Source organism: Chelonia mydas, chromosome 21, assembly GCF_015237465.2.
Source record: "Chelonia mydas isolate rCheMyd1 chromosome 21, rCheMyd1.pri.v2, whole genome shotgun sequence".
NCBI lineage: Eukaryota > Metazoa > Chordata > Testudines > Cheloniidae > Chelonia > Chelonia mydas.
Window position 1 is genome coordinate 1,788,969 of NC_051261.2, and position 19,122 is coordinate 1,808,090.

The 19,122-nt window shown below is 47.6% G+C and overlaps 1 protein-coding gene across 2 annotated transcripts in view; it reads right to left on the reverse strand.

The window, feature by feature from the left end:
• LRIG2 (leucine rich repeats and immunoglobulin like domains 2) overlaps positions 1–19,122 on the reverse strand; it is a 130,399-nt gene that overhangs the window by 67,402 nt on the left and 43,875 nt on the right. The window contains exons 17-18 of one of the 2 annotated variants that reach the window (XR_005223194.2): positions 18,158–18,277; positions 12,167–12,325 (exon numbers count right to left, since the gene is read on the reverse strand). The gene's annotated coding sequence lies outside the window, so the exon portion shown is untranslated. The remainder of the gene's footprint in view (positions 1–12,166; positions 12,326–18,157; positions 18,278–19,122) is intronic. The other variant, XR_006286818.1, reaches the window with a different exon arrangement.

Below are 19,122 nucleotides of genomic sequence, written 5' to 3' on the forward strand. Positions count from 1 at the left end.
CTCTGGCCCATTGTCAATTTCAGCCAAGTAGACATTAGATCCTGTGCGACAGCATGTGGGAGGAGGGCAGCTTTTGCTGGTGTGTGTTTGAAGCACCACAGGTATTGGGGCCTCATTAGCCATTTCTTTGTATGCTGGGGTTCCTAATGGGTGTTGCTTGAAGCCATATGCCTAAGAAAGTCCAGCACTCAAGTTCCTGATCACTCTGCATCCCACCTTGCTACCAGCCAAGGCTGAAGGGACAGGGAAGCCATTATAGTTAAAAGAGCTTTAGCAGCAGTAGCATTTGCTACTAGACCAGTTGAATGAGTCAGCACTTCCCACCTGCTTCACTGGACCCTGGAAGGAGGGAGTGAGAAAGTGCGGGATGGAAGAAGAGGTCAGGGAGAGGTGTGATGTCAACTAAGACACAACTAAGGCCTTGAATCTGAGGTATCATCATAGCTGGTAATTACACATGGAACATGCTTCTCCTCCCACAGAATCTCTCTATAGATCAGATTATTGCTAAGTAAGTAAAATCCTTTTATTCACATCTGAATATCGGTGACATCACAGCAGAATTTTTGGAAACCTTCTTGACCCAATCTGTAGCTTCAAGCACTCAACAGCTGATCTCCCAGTGGCCCGCCACACATCATCTACCCATCTCCCTCACTGATCGTCCCCTACAATGACCTGCCACCATTCCTTCCATGATAATTTTCTCAAGAAAGTTATTTCCATCTCTATGCCTGATGTAACTAAAGCTTGTGCCTGTTGATTCCTGACAGCAGGGTCTGCTTCTCTCCAGTAGTATTTCTAACAAACATTTATTTACTTTTCCGATAAGCAAGCATCTTCACCAGCACTAAATCTCCAAAGCTTCAATTTGGTTCTTGCCAGCAGCATCAGTTTCCCATGATTCACATCTATGGATTGCTATGGAAAAAATTAAGTTTTTTACCAGTCAAATCTTTGTACGTTTTTGGAAGTCATGGTTTTTCCAGACTTTCATAAGGGAAGCCCTCATTGAGCAAGCCATCCCTTGTCTTCTACAAAGGGATCTCACTAAACTGAGTGACTGGCAATAAAATGGCAGATGAAACTCAGTGCTGATAAATGCAAAGTGATGCACATTGGAAAACATCATCCCAAATATACATATAAAATGATGGGGTCTAAACTAGCTGTTAGCACTTGAGAGAGATCTTGGAGTCATTGTGGACAGTTCTCTGAAAACATCCACTCGATGTGCAGCTGCCGTCAAAAAAGCAAACAGAATGTTGGGAATCATTAGGAAAGGGATAGATAAGACAGAAAATGTTGCCTCTCTATAAATCCATGGTACGCCCAGATCTGGAATACTGCGTGCAGATGTGGTCACCCCGTCTCAAAAAAGATATACTGGAATTGGAAAAGGATCAATAAAGCGCAACAGAAATGATTAGGGGCATGGAACAGCTTCCGTATGAGGAGAGTTTAATAAGACTGGGACTTTTCAGCTTGGAAAAAAGAGATGACCAAGGAGGGATATGATAGAGGTCTATAAAATCATGACGGGTCTGGAGAAAATAGATAAGGAAGTGTTATTGACTCCTTCTCATAACACAAGAACTAGGGGTCACCAAAAGAAATTACTAGGCAGCAGGTTTAAAACAAACAAAAGGAAGTATTTCTTCACACAACACACAGTCAAGCTGTGGAACTCCTTGCCAGAGGATGTTGTGAAAGCGAAGACTATAACAGGGTTCAAAAAAGAACTAGATAAGTTCATGGAGGATAGGTCCATCAGTGGCTATTAGCCAGGATGGGCACGTATGGTGTCCTGAGCCTCTGTTTGCCAGAAGCTGGGAATGGTCAACAGGGGATGGATCACTTTATGATTCCCTGTTCTGTTCATTCCCTCTGGGGCACCTGGTACTGGCCACTGTCGGAAGACAGGATACTGGGCTAGATGGACCTTTGGTCTGATCCAGTATAGCTGTTTTTATATTCTTAATTTCTTTGGAACAGTCTCATTGGTTTGATATGTATGATCCCAGATAATTTAAGAACAACTCATATCATACACTCTTTTTTTAAGTTTTGATGGGAGTTCTAGGAAATTCCCATCTGGTGCAGAAGAGACTATGGGATCATGAATCATGCCATTCAGACTTTATACAATTATAAAGAAATCAATACAGGCCCTAGAATGCCAAGGAAACATTGTGTGTAACGGGAAGGAGATTTTATAAAGTGAAGTGGCTCAGATAATGCAGAAAAGGGGTAGGCAGGGAGGAAGGAACAGAAAAAATTCCCTTCCCATCTCTCTCAGGACTTTCACTTCCATTACATAGGAAAGAACAGCAAGTTAGCCATATCTGGTTAGCCATTTGCAGGATGTAAGAGCAATGGGACATTCAGTGATGTTGGAAGACAACAGCAGTAAAATTGGTAAGAGGAATCAGACACAATGAACATGCGGAACTCTCTGCCACAAGGTATCACTGAGTCCAGGAGCTTGATAGGATTCTTTAAAAGAGTAGGCAGGTGTCAAGATTAGGAGAACATAGAATCATAGAACTGGAAGGGAACTTGAGAGGTCATCTAGTTCAGTCCTCTGCACTCGTGGCAGGATTAAGTATTGTCTACCATCCCTGACAGGTGTTTATCTAACTTGTTCTTAAAAATCTCCAATGATGGAGACTCCACAACCTCCCTGAGGCAATTTATTCTAGTGCTTAACCACTCTGGCAGTTAGGAATTTTTCCTAATGTCCAACCTAAGCCTCCTTTGCTGCAATTTAAGCCCATTGCTTCTTGTTCTAAACTCAGAGGTTAAGAAAAACATTTTTTCTTCTTCCTCCTTGTAACAACCTTTTACATACTTGAAAACTGTTATCATGTCCCCTCTCAGTCTTCTCTTTTCCAGACTAAACAAACCCAATTTTTTCAGTCTTCCCTCGTAGCTCATGTTTTCTAGACCTTTAATCATTTTTGTTGCTCTTCTCTGGACTCCCCAGTTTGTCCACATCCTTCCTGAAATGTGGCGCCCAGAACACAATACTCCAGTTGAGGCCTAATCAGCACCGAGTAGAGCAGAAGAATCACTTCTCGTGTCTTTCTTACAACACTCCTGCTAATACATCCCAGAAAGATGTTCGCTTTTTTTGCAACAGTGTTACACTGTTGACTCATATTTAGTTTGTGGTCCACAATGGCCCTCAGATCCCTTTCTGCAGTACTCCTTCCTAGGCAGTCATTGCCCATTTTGTATGTCACTTAAGAAAGGACAGAGTATATATGGGGATATAAACCTTCCCATCTCAGGGTATAATCCAAATACTGCCTGGACAGCGTTCGGAACTAACTTCTCCTATGGGCAAGGTTATTCTGTAATCATTCAATAGGGCGTTTTCTTGCACCTTCCTCTGAAGCATCCTGTACTGATCAGGGACAGGAGACTTGGCTACACAGACCAGGGGTCTGATTTCCTACGGCAGTTTTTAACATTTGGGGGTTTTGCACTTACACCTTAGTATCTGACTTGCTCTGTGCTCCAGGAACACTGCCTCTCTGCATTATCAAAATGCAGCAAGTTCGAGCACTCAGCAAGAAGCAGCCCATCATCCCTGAGTGACCTGGGGTTTCATAGCTTATGTGCAGTTGTACTGGGAGAGCTCCCTGAAGTTAACAGCTGAACATGCTGCAGGCTCCTTATGGAAGAGAGTGGCGATGGCATAGGAAAAGAGCCAGTATTTTCTAATACCTTTGGGAGTGATTTGCCAGAGGCCACAGGAAGCAGCAGCATAACCAGAGAATGGCACCTTCTATAGGATTTACAAGCCAAGGACAGGAATGCTGATGAGCTCTGCTCAGGGAGCTCTTTGTAGGTTCTCGTCTACAGGTGTGAATTTCATGCTGGCTTGACAGCCCTGGAGACTCTCCCAGCATAACCCCAACACAAAGCTCCCCCGCCACAAACTGCCCCATCAGGTGCCTCAGTAACCTTAAGCCAGCAACTCTGGTCTTTCTGCTGGAACTGTCAACAGTGCCAGCTAGTACATCAGTCTGAATGGCACTAAGGAGCTGAACTGAGACCCTCCACGCTGCAGAACAGCCATCCTCAAAGGGCAACAACTTTCAGGCATGGCCAGCCTGGTGACTAAGCAGCCCAATCTCTGAGCCATCCAGTCCAGCACTGGTAATGTTGTCTTGCATCCCAGCACCTTGCGGTGGAGTGGGGGAGGCCCTAGATACAGACATTTAAGGGAATGTGCACAGTTAGCACCACCTAATGCCAGAAGCGAGCGAAGTCAACGTGGCAGCGTGCCAGTGGCTAATGGATGCAGATCCCTCGGCCCGGCCATGAGAGTGGAGCAAGAGCCTTTGATCAATACCGAGCACTGGGAAACAGCATTTGGAAAGTGACCTTTCCATCTGGCCTTCCATCTGAGCAGATGCTGTTACTGTTAACGCCTCAGCTCACTCTGGCTGGGCTCAAGCCAATTAGACCCAACACAGGCTTGGAGGGCACTCTCTTTAACAAGATCACTTCATCTATAGAGGTTTGCATATTCCCCACCTTTAATTTGATCTGATGTCAATGATTCAATGTTGCTCACAAAAACCGTCGTGTTAATAATCATACTGTGGAGAAATCTATCACACAATCAGAGCGCTGAGCTCATCATCTGAGAGCACTACCCCCTTCACTGGAATGCAGATGAGCAGGCAGCCACCACACAAAGCACTACAAGGAACTCGACAGATAAGATCTCATTAAGATTCTATTGTCTCTCAAAATTTATAATTAAAAACCGAGGGCAAGTGACTGAGGCCCCAGCACTGACTAGATTTTTTTTTTTTTTTTTAAATACTATCAGCTGCATTTTATGAACCACTTTAGTGCGCAAACACCAGAGAAAAAGGATTCGGAGCCCTTGGGTAAGTACCCTGCCATGAAGAAATGCTGGAGTGTTTCTGCATGACATTAGCTCCTTTAAAATCCCTACACTAGGCTATTGTGGTAAAAATGCTTCCATCATCCGACTTCAGCAAATCCCCTTTTTTCCCAGTGAAGGTGCAGGAGCCCAGTTAGGGGCAATGTGGAAACCTAGCACCCTATAGAGAGACTCAGTTCTCCACCAGACAGGATTAGCTTTAGAGCAGCAACAGGGTTTTGAGACAGGTGATGGCAGTATACACAGTATGCACTGAGTGGGCTAAGGGCAGGTTGGAAGCTAATATGGGTCACTATAGGTCTAGTGGCTTTAAGGAAGCTTGTGGATAAGGAGGCAGGCGATACTGCTTCCCCACATCACCCGCTCCAGCACATCAGGACCACAGGCAGGTTTCTAAGTGGAGTAAGTGGGCAGTGGTGTCCCGTGGGGGGGGGGGGGGCTCCTGCAATTCTGGGCCCCCTCCTCATGATCTCACACAACAGCTCAGCATGACCTCACATGTACGAAGGATGCCATTGCAAGGCCTGGGCAGCACTGAGCAGGACAGAGCAGATGACACCCGACAGCCTGGATGGGCTGCAGGTACCGAGTGCCGTCACTGTGGGCGGGCAGAAACCATCCAAGCCAGAGACGCTTTGGTTAACATTTCATGTGCATCACTCTGCTCTTTTCACTGTGACTGCAACAGAAAGGTGCACAGCACACAGGGACAAGTGGTTATTGGACACGAGTGCAAGTATTTTAGAGCAGGGTGCTCCTTAGCAGTGAGGCGGCCGGAGAACTCAGCCTCAGGAGTGTAACAGGATTTAAGTAACCTGAGCACCTGTTGTGAGAAGCACACTGAGGTGCTGTCTAGAGATAACGTAGTGTCCCCAACACAATCGTGCCAACACAGAGGACAGCAGGTGAAAAAGGGGACAGTTCAGTGATCATGGATAAATGCACCCAGACAGGACAGACCAGTTACAAGCTGTTAGAAACAGGTCTTAGGAGCTCTGACAGCCTCCTCAGGCAGGGACCTGTGCCAAAGTAAAGGACGATATTAGCTCCCAGACACATGTTTACACAGCAGTGGTTTGCAGATAGCTAGACAAGAGAATCAGTTTCCAGGGCCCGTGAGTCAGATATTGGATCCCAGTGGGATTGGTAGGCTCATTCCTAGGCTGGGCACACATGTTCCACTTGAGTGTTTGCTATCACGTCAGGTTACGCTACAGCTTGTCGCCTTCATTTACTTTGCACCATGTTGAATTTAACATGAGTTACTCCAGCACTATGGCATCAGTTACATAACTCAATAATTAACATTTCAAGAGAGCACAGATTAAGGTTTCAGTCAGAGAGGCCCATTCAGTGAGCAACGCTGTCCCTGGGACTGGGGAAAGCCGACAGGAGAGCCCACAGTTATGCTGCATCCCTTCCAGGGGATCAGTCTGCCAGCCAAGACAAGCTAAACGAGGGTTCCAGCTGGAGACCTACTCCCTGATCTTTCAACAGAGGAACATCTTGGATGGAGGAGGAGTGACCTTGGCCTTTGGCCACTCACCTCACTGCTCACTCTAATTTCCTCTCTCCTTCATTCCGTGGACGACTCCTTCGGAGTAGTGCTATTGATCCTCTAACAGTTATTTTATTGAATAAAAGAAGGTGTTTCTTCCCTCCAGTTGCTTTTGGCTATACAATGCCAACAGCCACTGGTTTGACTTTTGCATAGCATGGCCCAGGCCTGGACAGAGCTGGGACCTCTGTCTTCCACGGAAGTGGCATACAAGGCCCTCTGGGATTGCACACTCACTGCTACTGTATATTCAGTGGCATGGGGCAGAACTTACTAGTTAGTGTCATTTTGAAACTCTCCAGTGAACTAACCGTAGCAGCGAGAAAATCTGCACCTCTCTGCAAAGAACGCAGTGAGGAGCCAATGCCTCAGGCCTGGAACATGTGGAGACCAGGGACTGCCTGCACAAAGGCTCCTTGCTCTGTGTAAGACAGAGGCTGTGCTAGGAGGCACTGCAACCCTGAGATGATGAGGAAAGTCTGTTGGTAAATGGTAGACGATGCAAAGCAGTTTGTTCAGATGTCTGAGCACAAGAGACGAGGAGGGAAATGCAATTCGTGCCTTTCCTGTATTTTATGACCAGGGTGAAAAACCAGGCAGAAGACAAGTTCCACTTACAAGGCCATCACAAGCCAAGGCTCTAAGGCCTAGAGATTATTTCATTGCCTGGAAGCAGAGGCTAGCAGGGAAATGTCCTCTGGAATTTGCCCAGGAGGGGCTGGGGTCTATCTGACCAAGGTTCTTGTCGGTCCCATTGCCATACACATCTCACACGTATAGCATTTACCCTTACAACCTCGGAGGGACTGGATAGCACTATGATCCCCATTTCACAGGTGAGGCACAGAGAGGTTAAGTGATTTCTCCAAGGTTTATGGTGGAGCAGGGAACTGAACCTGGATGTCCTGGTCCCAAGCTAGTGCCCTAACCAGCGGGATGCTGTTCTGAGAGCAACAGGGGATGGATCACTCGGTTACCTGTTCTGTTCATTCCTTCTGAAGCACCTGGCTCTGGCCACTGTCGGCAGACAGGACACTGGGCTAGATGGACCTTTGGTCTGACCCGGTCTGACCGTTCTTATGTTCTGTGCCATAGAGTTGGCTCAATTCCAAATGAAGGCACATTGGAAAATAAAGATTCTGCCTCACAGAGCGCAAGGCCAGAAGAGCCCGCTTCGGTCACCCTGTCCAACTCGCTGCCTAACACAGGCCAGAAAATTTCATCCAGAGAGTCCAGCAGCAAGGGAGTTATTCCTCTGCTACGCAAGTGAATACTGGAGCCCAGTAACTGTTTGGTGGTAAATAATGTAGGTGAGGAAACAAGGGGAGTTTGGATTTAAATCCTGTTTATGCTTCTCTCTCAGGTGCTTCTCTGGCTCCCAGGACTGCACACGCTGAATGCCTCATAATTGTTAACATACTTACCTACCCAGCACTGGGAGGCAGGGCAGTTCTGTCATCCCCACTATACAGCTGGAGGAGCGAGGTAGTGAGAGGCTAAGGGACGTACCCAAGATTGTTAAGGTGACTCTGCTAAGGGTTTGGGCTGGAGTTGGAAGCAACTCTCAAAAGGTTTTTTCCTGGATGTCTGCAGGGTACGAGCTAACAATTCACTCCTGAGAACAGCTCACATAGAGTTCTGCTGAGCGTGAACCTAGCTCCCGAGCCGGATTTGGTCTTGTCCCTATACCAGACCCTAAACCAGAGCTGATTGCCTCCTTTTCACTATTCCCCAGTGAATTTCTGCATAACCCTGGGCTAGGCTAACTTTTCCTGCAGGAGAAAGATTTCCACTAGCAGGAAAAGTTCGCCTAGCCCAGGGTTGTTTAAGATGTTAACACAAGTCCGAAATGTAGTCTATGAAATACAGCAAAGAGTTAAATGGCTCACATGACTGGCGAGACAAACAGGGCTTAATGAAATCTTTATTTGTAAAATATATTTTTTAATTTAAATGCAAATGGGGTGCTGCATTGTGTGCAGGTCACTCATGCCAACACGCTGCGCAATTAGCAAGGCTGCATCTCAGGAAGCCAAGACTACTAATGGGCCAGCACTTCCTGTGCATTTGTTTTAAGTTAATTAAATTTTTTTTTTCAAAAAGGGATGAGTCTTGCTTTGCAAAATACGCTCCTGACTCCACTGAGCGAAGCCTCCCCCAGCCAACAGTGGGGTCAGGGACAAACGCACAGCAGCCCATTAGATATTAATCGAGCAGGACACAATGATTTCTGTATCCTGGAAAGTCTTTTGGCAAGCCACCAATCACAGCCCAGTGGTCGATACAAGCTCCCAGCCTGGGTCCTGCAACAGTCAGTGCCAGATGAAATGTTATGGACAGTAAATCTGAGTAAGGCTCTGGGAGACTTTTCTAAATACTAGGATGAATTACATATAAGTCTTCTAAAGAGACATTAAACATAATGTGAAACTGCACCTTAAAAGTGATTAACAGGCCAGTTTAGCAGAGCAGTTATTCCTAGGGTTGCACATAAGTTATAGGCAAGTTAATAAAAACCCTTTTGTAGGAGATTTCATCTGAAGAAAATCTCTCTGTACCAAGAAAGATGAGTTGGAATTGGGTCATTATGATCCATGCCCTTCAGGGACGTGCTAGAACTTACAAAGCCTCAGATGGTGTTTAGCTCTTTTTCTTGCTGGTCCAACTCTGCTTTACTGCTGCCGCCATCATCTGCTGAAGGCACCTGGACCTTCCAGCAGCATGGGAAGCAGCGAGGAACTCATCAATAGCGGCCAAGCGGCTGCAGGAGCACTCTGCTCCCAGCCTGTCAAGCATGTGCCAACAAGCAGCTGCTGGAGTTCGAGCAAAGCAACTGAGGTAATGTATATTTACAGGAATGATCTGAGTCATTGGCAAAGGGTGGCAAGGGACTGACTCAGTGAACTGAAAAGAATGTGTTTATGGCTGTTGGAAATCACACAGCAGCTCATTTTAGTGCTACCATGAGGGCCTCAAAGCCAAAGGAAGTAATAAGGATTGTAAAATTACCGCATAAGCAAATACATCATCTTTATAATCTATGGCTGCCCCTCTGCTTCTTCTCCTAGACCAATTTGCTTGGGAAATTCACCTTGTCCTGAGACAGGCTGAGGAGGGAAGTTCTGCTGGGAATCTGAACATGCCACAGAGTCCACACCATCTCCTACGCTCCCATGACTTTAGAGCGCGAGGGAAGGATATTTGGGTCTCGTTCATAAATCTGACAGTTGTAATGGATGTGTGATGGATGAGATCTTGAAACGTTCTTGAGCGTCTCACATTAGAGAGAGAGAAACTCATCCACATGCAACAGAGCCAGGCTCTCCCTCTCCCTAGCCCAGACATATGCACTTTCTAGGGGGTTCACTGGGCTTCAATTTCTTTGCTAATCTTCTTCACCGGTGCAGAATCAAGCAATGAGCTCTGCTGAGCGGGGACATACTGCACCACACACATGATGAGCTGCTAGTCATATGCTGCCCAGTACCCCAGAAACCTCAGGGACACATCAGGTACATCCCAGGTTATGGGACCGAGTGGCTTAGGGGACTGCATACCGAACCCTCCCGCTGCTCCAGGACATCAACTCCATTCCAGCCTGGGTAGGGACTGGGTGGTGTTACCACCTCCAGGTTGGCTCCTGGCCTGTGTGGAGAAAACTGGTAGCCTCTAGCACCTGCCCACCTGGTAATACTGTCACTGACCTTGAGTGCCTCCTGCTGCTGCATGCAGTACGGTGGCCCTTGTCCCACTCCTGGTGCCCCCTGCAGGTTGACCACCTCGCTTGGTGGATCTTAAGTGACTCGGCCCTCTGGCTGGGTCACCCAGTCAAAATTAACCCCTTCCAGGGTAGCAAAAGGGTCAACAAAACCGTCTACCATCACCAGAGTCTTGAGCCCCAACTTTGTCTGCACTCCTTGGCTCAAGCTTCCAAAGCAGCCTTGTCCCCTTCTCAGGGCTTGGTTTAGGCTTGCCCCCCCTCTCCTGGTGTTTACACCACTTCATTGGTGGCGGGGGAGGGGGAACCTGGGCTCATCCACTACTCTGGGTTCCAACCCAAGGACCCTATGAACAGCAACCTCTTGCTGCTTCTTCCCTGGGCCTCTTCCCATCTGGCCCTTTATCTTCACCCTTAGCTCAGGGCTGAAATTCTTAGGGCCTCGCTTTTCTGCCTTATGCAGAAGCAGACAGAACCAAGCTCTGGTTGTCTCTTGAGTACCTGTGGCCAGAGAGGCTAGGTGAGGCAAGGCATGGCCTACCCTGTCCCACCCCTAATCTCTGGTGCCAGCTCAGAACGGTCTTGCTATCACCCAGCAGCTCCTTTCACCAGAGCCTGCTCGGCTCTCATTGGCTGCTTCCATAAGGCCTCTAGTCAGACCTGCAGGCCCCACCTCTGTTGCTCCTTTCCTGGGGTGAGATGTAATAGGACCATAGGGCTTCCATCAGGAGACACCCTGTCACCAGCCCCCTGTGGGCTGCCTCAGCAGGGAGCGCAATGACTGCCTAGCTTCTGGAGGCGGAACCCCGCTCCTGGGCAGGGCCAGGCACACTGATGGGGCAGAGTGGGCAAAAGCTGTATTTGTTCTGTAGCTAAAAATACAGAGAGGGCTTAGCTCTCAAGCCAGCAAATCCACCAAGTACTGAATTAACTGCCAAAGGCACAGGCTCACAGCTGGGAGCTTCATCTGCCCATGGAGATTTTCACATTCTGACTAAAAATCAGGTATGCCACACCTGTATTTTGTGCAGCATTCCTGCTTCAGTGACAGCTCCGCAGTGAGCTTCACCAGAGTCCAGTTGAGCCCATCTCTAGGCTGTGAGGAAGGGGATTAGTCTGTTCGCACCAAGCTGTTCCCTTCATTTACAAGGACACTTATCATGGCATAATCTACATATGTACTTGCTGTTTAAGGAGCTGCTTTAACTGGAATTCTACAGAGGCTGTTATTGCTTTGCAACAGGCACTTGCCGAACGGTAGTGGTCTTGTTCTAGAAGGGAATTAAATTGGGATTTTAGGGAGAAGAATGTAGGCAGAACAGCTCCTCAAAGGGCAAGAATTCCTCTGGTGTAATGATTTAACTATTTGGTAGGTTCTGCTTCATAGAATATCAGGGTTGGAAGGGACCTCAGGAGGTCATCTAGTCCAACCCCCTTCATGCTCCAGCAGCTGCTAAGATGGTCACTCGGACTGTCAAGGCCACAGATTCAGGGGAATTCACAGTAACATAGGATGAGTGAACAAGTGACACACCCACAGTTTCTCCCCCTGGGAGAGACGCAGAAGCAGCAGGCAAAGATTAGCATGGTGGTTCTCTGCAGGTGTTGATACTTGTGCTTCCCTGCCCACAGTATAAAAGCAGCAAACAAGTGGGAGAGCGGCGCACATGTATCACCTAGAGTGAAAGAGTTGAAGTAACTCACACCTTATCCAACAAGGGATCGTAAGGGCTCTGACCTAACAGAGCATCAGGCAGATGAAGCAACAAAGTCACAATATTACATAGGGGGCCACACAGAATCCCAGCTATTAGAGCATTTCACGCCACTAGCTACTGCAATTTGTCATTTAAATATTTCCCACAAAACACTTCTTAAAAGACAAACTACAAGAGAGAAGCCAGTGCAAAGACAAGGTGTCCCCCCCCGGGGCTGGGAAACACCGAGACAGAGGCTAACTCACCATCCTTCTGCTCTGCTGTTTCCTTCTCCTGCCCTGGGCAAGCATGCAGCAGACAGGCTCACCTTGTGGGTTACACACAGCTGTGATACTGGGCTAGGGGTCAGTCTGGAACTGTGAGAACATTGGTGCTGGGAAGGGACACACCAAGTCTGATGTATGCTGTGGACAGGAGAAACAATGACACATCACTCCCCTCCCTAATACAAACTCATGGAGCATTGCTAATTACAGAAAAGCAAAAGCCAGCTCAGAACTCCAGCTGCAGGTCACCAGCTCTGCTAGGCTTTGTAATTAAGCACGAAGACGCAGCACACATCAACCCAGGAACGTGCTTGCTAACAGACACTTCGTCGGCTCAGAACAAGCTTTCTAGACACAGTGCCATCACTCACCTAAACAGCCCCAGGCAATTTGCCTGCTCCCATCACCTGGGTTGCACCCTGCCTGCTGCCAACACCCATTAGCGTCTGTACTGGCAGATGGGTGCAGGCCAGTTTGACAATTCCTTGAACAAGGAAAAACAAAAAGCAACAAGTAGCCATTGGGATAGTCACACTCCACCACCATGGAGTCACTGTCTGGTTACAGGCCACATCATAACAGAGCGACCAGGTCTATGCATGCAGACTTCATTGGCCAGAGCATTGGAAGTCTCTGTGTATCCAGTGTCATTTAAAGTCACTATTCTGGGCCTCCCCAGTCCAGCACCACGTTCCCCTAATGCTACACAGCTGCCATCTGGCACCACTCCTGGTGGAATTCAGCCTGCAAATTCAGTGAATGCACCTCAATGCCTGCTGCTCAGAGCAGAACATGGCTGTTACCAGTTCAAAGCCTGCTCTTTATTCTCCATGGGGAAATCCCAAAAGAGAATACACTGACAGTGCTTGTATCCTGCTGTTCCACTGAGCAACAGCTACACCCTTTGCCAATGGGTTGCAGTGAAGCCACAGGATCCTGCTGACCCTGGGCCCAATAGGTTCCACAAAAATGCCCTGGTGCTTTAGTGCTGCCTGGGGAATGTGCTGGGCTTTGCTGTATGCTATTTGAGTGGCTTCTCTCCCTGCCTGCAATAACAGTGAGTGCCTCTTGGCTCAAGGGATCCTGAAGCAGCAGGGAAGCCCCGGTCCCTGGGGTGGAGAAGAGCAACCAGAAAAAGGAAGAGTAAATATTAGCCACTGGCACCAGAGCTAACCTTGACCCTGACAAGTAATGTCATGGAATCTTTAATATCCAAGTAGTTCAGAGAGGGCCTCATGCAGCAAACTGCTTAGAGCCCAGATTCTCAGCCCCATATACTCTGCTGGGATGCAGGCCTGCGTGTAGCTAGACAGATGCTGTGCCCACTAAATCATCCCACCCAGCTAAGTAATTCCCCTATGCTGACGGCCTGAGTCTCTGCAGTAAAATCTGCCAGCTGCTGCACATCTCTAGTGACTCAGCTATCTGGACTATTACTCACTAAGGGACAACTAACTTGCCCAGCACTCAGCTCAAAGAGCGGGGCCAGGTGCCGTGCAGATGTGCGTGGATGGGAGTGAAATACTGCAGAGATTGCTCCAGCCCAATGGCTGTGGAGCTGCTCTGAGTGTGGAGGACATAATGATGCACATGGGAATAGAGCTCAGCAGAGAAGGGCATGCAAACCCCTGCATCCTCCCCCTGGCCTGTGCAAAACAATTGCACCAGTTCTGGTGCAAAGTGGGGAAATCTGCTCCTATTGTGGTGGCCAGGTCTATCGAAATCCTACAAGTCCCGCTGTTGGGAGCACAGCAATGTGGTCTGCACATCAGGGCACAAGGAAGCTGCAGCCCTTCCTGTCCTCTGTGTTTGGGATTCTGCAGTATTTATCACTGGAGGAATTGCATTCTCTCTCTCTGCAGGACAAAGCGGCCATCTGCCTGTGAGATAAACCAAGCTGTGAAAATGTTATTGGCTAGAATGGAAAGCATGAGCCTCAGAGCCCTGCAGCAGTGTCAGCTCTGAGCAGAATGGAGAGAAGGCTGAGAAGAGAGCACTCTCTCCAGCACATACAGATCCACCACACTGACCTGTTAGTGCTCATCAATAAACATTTAGTTTAATCAACATACATCCCTTTATGGAGCAAATCAATAGTTGCTCATTGGGAAGAAAATGAGATAAACAGTAGCCTTAAAAGCATTTCTGTTCCCTGGTCTGGGTCCTGTGCTGCTGGACGAAATGAGACTTAAAAAATTAAGTACCTGGACTTTGAGCAGTTCTCTGTAACACTGTTTGATGTTCTCCCATTTCCGGGGCCTGTTGTGATTCTGCTCAGATGCAGAGAGGAAGAAACATTACAGCTTCAACAAAGAGCTAAGTTTCAACCACGGACTAAAAGGAGCAGCTGTGGTCTATGGACTGACTATTCTGGTGGGGCTCAGGACTCCTGGGTTCTAATCCTGACTTTGCCATGCCCTTGTTGTGATCTTGGGCAAATTCCTTACCCTCTCTCTCTCCTCATCTGTAAAATGGGCTAATGAAGTTCATCCACCAGGATAAAGCACCTTGGGAGTTACAGATGAAAAGTGCAAAGATATACGATGGATTCTGGTACCACTCAGCTTTGTGACAGCAGGGCATGGCTGTACCCTCTGTGTCAACTCCTCACAGATCCTTGCTGTCTCCTTTTGATATGCAGTGCAACCCATTCACACTGAGGAATCACAGGCACTCTGACCAGTTTCCAGCTCTTGCATATACACTTCCTGCCATCCCATTGCTCCACAAACTCCTATATATCCACTCAAACACAGACATATATGTACATGACAGATACAGTCAAAAATCAGGGAGCTTTCATGATGCTGCCATCTGGATTCAAACAGCTGCATGCTTTCCGGGGTGAGGAAATCTGGTCTCGCATATTTTGCAGCTCTTGCTTCAGGGTAGATGCCATAAAAATGAGGACTTTTGGTTCAATTTGTTCAGTACACTTTTGTCTAAGAACTGTAGTTTCATTCTGAAAAAGGATTGTGTCTCCCTCCCAGCTTCCCTGTCAGGATGGGCAGGAATGGTGTCCCTAGCCTCTATTTGCCAGAAGCTGGGAATGAGTGACAGGGGATGGATCACTTGGTGATTACCTGTTCTGTTCATTCCCTCTGGGGCACCTGGCATTGGTCACTGTCTGAAGACACGATACTGGGCTAGATGGACCACTGGTCTGACTCAGTAGGGCCGTTCTTATGTTCCCCTATGCGCAGAGTAATCGCGCTGGCCCATGGGGTTTTAGTGCACCTCCACAGCCCAGCGCGGTATGTAGAATCTCACAAAGATGCAAGAACAAATTCCCTCCCCAGGTGGCAGGGGCTGGATTCAGTCTTACTTCTTCTCTGCTTCCATTATACTTGCTTGTACCTTTTTTATGAAAGAGATGGCCTGAAGGACTTGGAAACCTGGACTGTTTTGGGTACAAAGGCAAAGCTGTCATCATAAAGAGAAGCAATTTCTCCTCCATTCTTCCAATAAGAATCATCACTAACTTGCAAGGATTCCACAGTCAGCAGCAGCAACTCCCTCCCACCCTCCAGCTACTGCTGAGAATAGGCTACATGCTGGTGAAGAGGGGGCAAAACCTTTACAGATGATTTGACTGAGACTGGGGGCACCTCCCCCAGTCTCACCTGCCCCACCAGGAGGCTGACAGCTGCAACATGCATTTCCCAAGGCAGGCTGAGGCTCAGAAGCATAAACTAAGGTTAGTGTCTGTTAGGTTGACCAGATAGCAAGTGTAAAAAATTAGGACTGGGAGTAATAGGTGCCTATATAAGAAAAAGCCCCCAAAATCGGGACTGTCCCTATAAAATCAGGACATCTGATCACCCTCGTGTCTGTAGAGAAATACGAGAGCTTATTCCCCTTTCCTCTGCATTACTACAGTTCCTCTAAGCCTCAGTCCTTTCCCCTCTTCCAGCTATTTCCTCCTTTGGAAATGCCCCGCTCAGTGTTAAACTGATTTTTCTTCCCACATTATTTTACTGCGGGGTGCTTGGCAAAGATGGAGCCCATGTAATGAACTGCCCCTCTGAATCATCTATCACAGTCAATTATTGCATTCCCAATGCTAATGTGCCATCTAGGGGTCATCCTGCATAGAACAAAGTCCCTTACCCATGGAGATGAGCTAAAGTCTCTCTGACAATTAATGTCCCAAAAATAAAGGCATGTGGTGGTCGAGGAGGAGGGTAGATAGAGGATTAATGAGCACTGTAGCTTCTACATTTAGAGAAGCTTCTGAAAGGAACCATATAGTGTTGTAGGGATAAATAAACTAGCAGCCAGAAATCAGGGAGAAGAGAAGGAGTTCTAATAAAAGATCCAATTGTTTTCAACCACTGGAGGAGACAGGAGCTGCAACAAAAATCCAAAAAATGAAATAAAGTCATTAACAAAACCCCAGGTGGATGCAACTGTTTTCCTCTCTTTGGTGGCCCAGTTTTTTAATCTCACCCACACCAGGCTGCCATGTTAATTTTAAAATATGCTTGTTTAACAGACTATTAACTATTCATGATCTTCTCTTCAATAATTTTTGGTTCTCTGTCACTACTTCAGGGGCTAACCATGATGAACAAGCAAGCTCCTAACTTGCTAGAGAAGCTACTATCAGAACACATTTTTTTCAGGCTTTCCGTACAAGTGTGCTAAGGTGGGGCTCTTCCCAACTGAACTTGGTTTACGAAGCGAGGAGCTTGGGGATACAACACTCAGTACAGGGAAGTTCTTCTAACAGTCGGGCAGTTCTACTCCAACTGGGACAGTGCAAAGTCAGCCAAGAGAAGTTAGAAATAAAGGCTTTGGAAATGGCACTGTGGGGACCACACTCAGAGCCAATGCCAAGTGTTGCTTTCTTCTGAGTATCTCAAAGCACTATCGGTCAAGCAAGTCTACCCATTTTTCAGACACAAACAGCAAGAGCATGTGAGGGACTGGCAGTCAGGTATAGAATCGGGAATCCCTACACCCCGGCCTCTGCTCTGACCTCTAGTGGTTTGTAGCAGAGGCCTGCCCCTCATCTGCAGCACAAAGCCGCACAAGTCCACAGAGGCAGGCAGGCACCAGAGCTAACAGCATTTATTTGCTCTGGGTTTGGGCCCCGTTCTGCTCTGCTTTTTCTTTCTCCATCAGCTTTGTACAGACCTATCCCAGTGCAGCCACCCTGATGTTTAGTTCCCTTCCCAATAGAAAGCTGTACCTTAGAGTCCCAATTAGTCCTATAGGCACCCCTGGGGACTGAATGAGGCGTACGTAAGTAGCAGAGCTCAGCGAAGCAATCACACAGAGAGCCTACCAGGTACACTACAAGCCTGCACAAAGCGACAAGGCAAGAGCAGTAGCTAGCTGATCGCCCTTCCACAGCTGCAAAGCCTCTTTCAACAGCTGGCAGCCAAGCTGGGCCTCCACGCGGGTCAGCTAGCGCTCCTGGAAAAGCACAGTGCAGAGCCCAGCATCTGGGTTTTACTCCTGCCACATTAGTCCCCTGGGTGACTCTGCTGCAGCAGCAGCAGCTGTGTGTGGGGGGGAGTGGCGGGGGGGGGGGGGTGGAGGAGGAAATAGAGGCCAAAGGTTCCCATATGTCACACTCCCACAACCAGTGACATGCCAAGTGACTAACACAGTCATGCACAACAACCACTGCTCTTCGCGACTAGGACTTTGCTTCTGCAAACTTCAATTGTAGGTCAGAGCAGACCTGCAGTAACTGGCAACACCCTGCTTTGGAGTAGGGGCTAGATTTGGGGGTGGGATTTTAGCACAAATGAGGGCAGATGAAGCTAGAGCCCAGCACAGAGCTGTGTCAAAGCAAGTGAACACAGAAAACGGCAGTGTACAAGATGGAGCACGGGGAAGGGGGTGGGGGGGAAAGGAGGACAGAATGGTTAAACATTCCTTACCAGAACAAGGGACAGTGCAAGAAGGAATATATTGAAATAAAATGGGTAAACTAAGCAAAGGAAAACAAAAACCTACCACAGTTCTCACAGAAAGGCTGGCACGGCTTTTTGGGAGATGTCCCATCTCCCCCTTCTGCAATGAACAGCTGGGGGCTTGCTCACATCACCAGTCGTAGGGACACCTGGCTACTAGGACCTGGAACGAGAACACCAGCTCATGTCAAATCAGTTGAGTTGCCAAAAGGAAACCATTTGTGGTCACTAGTGGGATATGCATGTCTGCAAAACAGCAGCCGAGTGGCTTGCACTCTACAGGTAGCCTAGACATGGCAGGTACCCTGAGCCTTGTGCACACACCCTCCCGCCCCAGGGTAATGCTGGGGGAGTTTCCTACTAGAAAAGGAGTTACAAAAAGATGACAAACAAAATGTTTTCTTCCTCCACTAAAAGCAATTTTAAAAAAACAGACTGAAAAGATAAATGGTCTGAAATTGAAAGTAATTCACTTTTCCAGATGGAAGGCAGGAGACAGGAACAAAGCTGGTAATTAAGAATCATCTGCTATGAATACTAAATGCCTGCCACAGCATGCACAAGGACACACAAGCCACGAGGCTGCAAATCTTCCAAAACCAGATCATTCTAGTTACATCAGATCAGACATTCTAGTTAGTGTCTGAATCTTGCTACTGGCACCTTGCTGCAGAATTCTCTTGGGACCTAGTATGAATAAGCCATTAGCTAGCCAGCTTCAGCTAGATCATCTCAAATACCTTTTCCTCCAGGAAGTCTTTCCACAGGACTGATACCATAAACACTAGGAAGAGTAAAAACTTCCCATGCATCAAGGGTTCTGCACATTCTCTTAGAAGAGATGGACTTTCAGTTTGACCAAGGACACTAACAACTGACAAGTAGCCCACGTATCTGTTTGGACACTTAGATCTAATCTGATTTTTAGCTATGATTTGCTAACAATACATTAGAGACTGTATAATCATGTAAGCAGTTGTACATATTATGAAATATATCAGACTAATT